We start from the raw sequence: 5015 nt of genomic DNA, 5'->3' as shown, positions 1-5015 counted from the left end.
CGGCCGGACCAGGCGCAGCGGACGGTACCGAGCACTCGGAGGTCGGGCGCTGCCCGCCGGAGGTACAGCGAAAGGCTGCAAACCACTTTCCGCCGCCTCCCTCCGCGGGCGTGAGACCGACGGTCGTCGGGTTTAGTTCCGCGGCTAGAGCAGGACGAGGGGCAGCGAACGGTACCGGAACGAACCCGGTCGCACACCGGGAAGTCGAGTGCCGGGTCTCGAAACGGAGCCGGGTCGGCCCAGTTTAAAACGGAGAAGAGAGTGCTGCCCTCTGCGGGTGAAAACATGGAAGTACGTTGGTTAATGATTTCCAGTTCACCCCGCTTGGTCAGGCCCACTCGGAGGCGGATAACTCCGGAACGCCGAGGCCGATTTCCTCCGGGTATGGCTCGTTGCGTGCGGCAGGAGGAGGCGCAGCGTTCGGTACCGAGCACTCGGAGGTGCGGTGCTGCCCGCCGGAGTGACAGCGAAAGGCTGCGCACCCCTTTCCGCCTGCTAACTCGGCGTCCGTGAGACCGACCGACTCCGCTTTAGCACCGGAGCTAGAGTGGGGCAAGGGGCACCGAAGGGTACCGGAACGATGACGTTCGCACACCGGGAAGTCGAGTGCCGGGCCGCCGAAAGCGAGCAGGGTGCCACCGCTCGGGGCCCCGGTTTGTCCGTCCCACCCGGAGGCCCATATCTCCGGAAGGCACAGGCCGATTTCCTCCGGGTATGGCTCGTTGTGTGCGGCCGGACCAGGCGCAGCGGACGGTACCGAGCACTCGGAGGTCGGGCGCTGCCCGCCGGAGGTACAGCGAAAGGCTGCAAACCACTTTCCGCCGCCTCCCTCCGCGGGCGTGAGACCGACGGTCGTCGGGTTTAGTTCCGCGGCTAGAGCAGGACGAGGGGCAGCGAACGGTACCGGAACGAACCCGGTCGCACACCGGGAAGTCGAGTGCCGGGTCTCGAAACGGAGCCGGGTCGGCCCAGTTTAAAACGGAGAAGAGAGTGCTGCCCTCTGCGGGTGAAAACATGGAAGTACGTTGGTTAATGATTTCCAGTTCACCCCGCTTGGTCAGGCCCACTCGGAGGCGGATAACTCCGGAACGCCGAGGCCGATTTCCTCCGGGTATGGCTCGTTGCGTGCGGCAGGAGGAGGCGCAGCGTTCGGTACCGAGCACTCGGAGGTGCGGTGCTGCCCGCCGGAGTGACAGCGAAAGGCTGCGCACCCCTTTCCGCCTGCTAACTCGGCGTCCGTGAGACCGACCGACTCCGCTTTAGCACCGGAGCTAGAGTGGGGCAAGGGGCACCGAAGGGTACCGGAACGATGACGTTCGCACACCGGGAAGTCGAGTGCCGGGCCGCCGAAAGCGAGCAGGGTGCCACCGCTCGGGGCCCCGGTTTGTCCGTCCCACCCGGAGGCCCATATCTCCGGAAGGCACAGGCCGATTTCCTCCGGGTATGGCTCGTTGCGTGCGGCCGGACCAGGCGCAGCGGACGGTACCGAGCACTCGGAGGTCGGGCGCTGCCCGCCGGAGGTACAGCGAAAGGCTGCAAACCACTTTCCGCCGCCTCCCTCCGCGGGCGTGAGACCGACGGTCGTCGGGTTTGTTTCCGCGGCTAGAGCAGGACGAGGGGCAGCGAACGGTACCGGAAGGAACCCGGTCGCACACCGGGAAGTCGACTAGCGGGCCGCCGAAAGCGAGCACGGGGCCCCGGTTTGTCCGTCCCACCCGGAGGCCCATATCTCTGGAAGGCACAGGCCGATTTCCACCGGGTATGGCTCGTTGTGTGCGGCAGGACCAGGCGCAGCGGACGGTACCGAGCACTCGGAGGTCGGGCGCTGCCCGCCGGAGGTACAGCGAAAGGCTGCAAACCACTTTCCGCCACCTCCCTCCGCGGGCGTGAGACCGACGGTCGTCGGGTTTGTCTCCGCGGCTAGAGCAGGACGAGGGGCAGCGAACGGTACCGGAACGAACCCGGTCGCACACCGGGAAGTCGACCAGCGGGCCGCCGAAAGCGTGCTCGGGTCCCCGGTTTGTCTGTCCCACCCGGAGGCTGATATCTGAGGAAGTCCGAGGCCGATTTCCTCCGGCTAACTCGGCGGGCAATGTGTCCCCCCCCCCACCATCTTCGGCTGATTACCGTGGCTGGACCGGATCAAGGAGCAACGGAACCGTGCCAGAACGACGTCGGTCGGACGGCGTGAACTGATAGTGCCGAGGCCGGAAACCGAGCCGGAAATGTGCACCGATTTATTGGTCCCACTCGCAGGCCCATATCTCCGGAAGGCCGAGGCCGATTTCCTCCGGGTATGGTTCGCTGCGTGCAGCCGGAAGGGGAGCAGCGGACGGCACTGAGCAGCCGGAGGTGCGGCGCTGCCCGCCGGAGCTGCAAGCGAAAGGCTGCGCACCGCTTTCCGCTGGCTAACTCGGCGGCCGTCAGGCCGACCGACTCCGCTTCAGCACGGGAGCTGGAGTCGGGCAAGGGGCACCGAAGGGTACCGGAAGGATCACGTTCGGACACCGGGAAGTCGAGTGCCGGGCCGCCGAAAGCGAGCTCGGGGCCCCGGTTTGTCCGTCCCACCCGGAGGCCCATATCTCGAGAAGGCACAGGCCGATTTCCTCCGGGTTTGGCTCGCTGCGTGCGGCCGGACGAGGCGCAGCGAACGGTACCGAGCACTCGGAGGTGCGGCGCTGCCCGCCGGAGGTACAGCGAAAGGCTGCAAACCGCTTTCCGCCTCCTCTCCCCTCGGGCGTGAGACCGACGGTCGTCTGGTTTGCTTCCGCGGCAAGAGCAGGACGAGGGGCACCGAGCGGTACCAGAACGAACCCGGTCGCACACCGGGATGTGGAGTGCCCGGCCCAAACCCGCTACCCCCCCCCCCCCCCCCCAACACCCGAAAGCGAGCCCCGGTTTGTGGATTAAAAGTGAAGCGGCAAAGATTTGTAAAACAGCGTGAAATGATGAACCAGAAGCCCAAAGTAATGGTGGGAATAAAAGTTCCAAAATGTGAAATGGTGAACCAGAAGTTGTGTGAACTGTTTAACCCAAAGTGGCAAAAATGGATTAAAAGGGGTGAAATGATCGACCGCAAAGCAGGGCAAGCATTAAACAAAAGCAGCAGCATTTTTTAAAAAGGGACAAATGGTTTACCAGAATCCCAAAAGAATGCTCAGAGACTTAAGTCCCAAAGGGGAAATGGTTAACCAGTAGCTGGGTGAACTGCTTAACCCAAAGTGGGAAAAAGGATAAAAAAGGGGTGAACTGATCAACCAGAAGTCGACAACAATGTGCGGCGATTAAGTCTGAAAGAGGGAAAGGTTGACCGGAAAGCAGGGAAATGATTAAACAAAAGCAGAAAAATTCAGTAAAAAGGGGCAAGTGGTGAACCAGAAGTTGGGTGAACTGCTTAACCAAAAGTGGGAAAGAGGATTAAAAGGGGAGAAATGTTGAACCAGATGTCGAAAACAATGCGCGGCGATGAAGTCTGAAAGAGGAAAAGGTTGACCGCAAAGCAGGGAAAGGATTAAACAGAAGCAGCAATATCTTTTAAAAAGGGACAAATGGTGAACCAGAATCCCAAAAGAATGCTCAGAGACTTAAGTCCCAAAGGGGCAAATGGTTAACCAGAAGCTGGGTGAACTGTTTAACCAAAAGTGGGAAAAAGGATTAAAATGTTGTGAAATGATTAACCAGAAGGCGAAAGCAAAGTGCGGCGGCGAAGTCCTAAAGGGGAAAAGGTTGACCATAAAGCAGGGAAATGATTAAACAAAAGCGGAAAAATTCAGTAAGAAGGGGCAAATGGTTAACCAGAAGTTGGGTGAACTGCTTAACCAAAAGTGGGAAAAAGGATTAAAAGGGGAGAAATGTTTAACCAGATGTCGAAAACAATGCGCGGCGATGAAGTCTGAAAGAGGAATAGGTCGACCGCAAAGCAGGGAAATGATTAAACAAAAGCAGAAAAATTCAGTAAAAAGGGGCAAATGGTGAACCAGAAGCTGGGTGAACTGCTTAACCAAAAGTGGGAAAAAGGATTAAAAGGGGAGAAATGTTGAACCAGATGTCGAAAACAAGGTGCGGCGATGAAGTCTGAAAGAGGAATAGGTCGACCGCAAAGCAGGGAAAGGTTTAATCAAAAGCAGCAATATCTTTTAAAAAGGGACAAATGGTGAACCAGAATCACAAAAGAATGCTCAGAGACTTAAGTCCCAAAGGGGAAATGGTTAACCAGTAGCTGGGTGAACTGTCCAACCCAAAGTGGGAAAAAGGATTAAAAGGGGTGAAATGATTAACCAGGAGGCTAAAGCAATGTGCCGCGGTGAAGTCCTAAAGGGGAAAAGGTTGACCAGAAAGCAGGGAAAGCATTAAACAAAAGCGGCAACATTTTTTAAAAAGTGGCAAATGGTTAACCAGAATCCCAAAAGAATGCTCAGAGACTTAAGTCCCAAAGGGGAAATGGTGAACCAGAAGCTGGGTGAACTGGTGAACCAAAAGTGGGAAAAAGGATTAAAAGGGGAGAGAATGATTAACCAGGAGGCTGAAGCAATGTGCCGCGGTGAAGTCCTAAAGGGTAAAAGGTTGACAAGAAAGCAGGGAAATGATTAAACCAAAGCGGAAAAATTCAGTATAATGGGGCAAATGGTTAACCAGAAGCTGGGTGAAATGGTTAACCAAAAGTGGCAAAAAAAGATTTAAAGGGGAAAAATGATTAACCAGAAGTCGACAACAATGCTCGGCGATGAAGTCTGAAAGGGGAAAAGGTTGACCAGAAAGCAGGGAAACGATTAAACAAAAGCGGCAACATTTTTTAAAAAGTGGCAAATGGTTAACCAGAATCCCAAAAGAATGCTCAGAGACTAAGTCCCAAAGGGGAAATGGTTAACCAGAAGCTGGGGGAAATGGTTAACCAAAAGTTGCAAAAATGATTAAAAGGGGTGAAATGATTAACCAGGAGGCTGAAGCAATGTGCCGCGGTGAAGTCCTAAAGGGGAAAAGGTTGACCACAAAGCAGGGAAAGCATTAAACAAAAG

Source organism: Heptranchias perlo, unplaced genomic scaffold (genome assembly GCF_035084215.1).
Source record: "Heptranchias perlo isolate sHepPer1 unplaced genomic scaffold, sHepPer1.hap1 HAP1_SCAFFOLD_1402, whole genome shotgun sequence".
Taxonomy (NCBI): domain Eukaryota; kingdom Metazoa; phylum Chordata; class Chondrichthyes; order Hexanchiformes; family Hexanchidae; genus Heptranchias; species Heptranchias perlo.
This window is presented reverse-complemented; position numbering follows the sequence as displayed.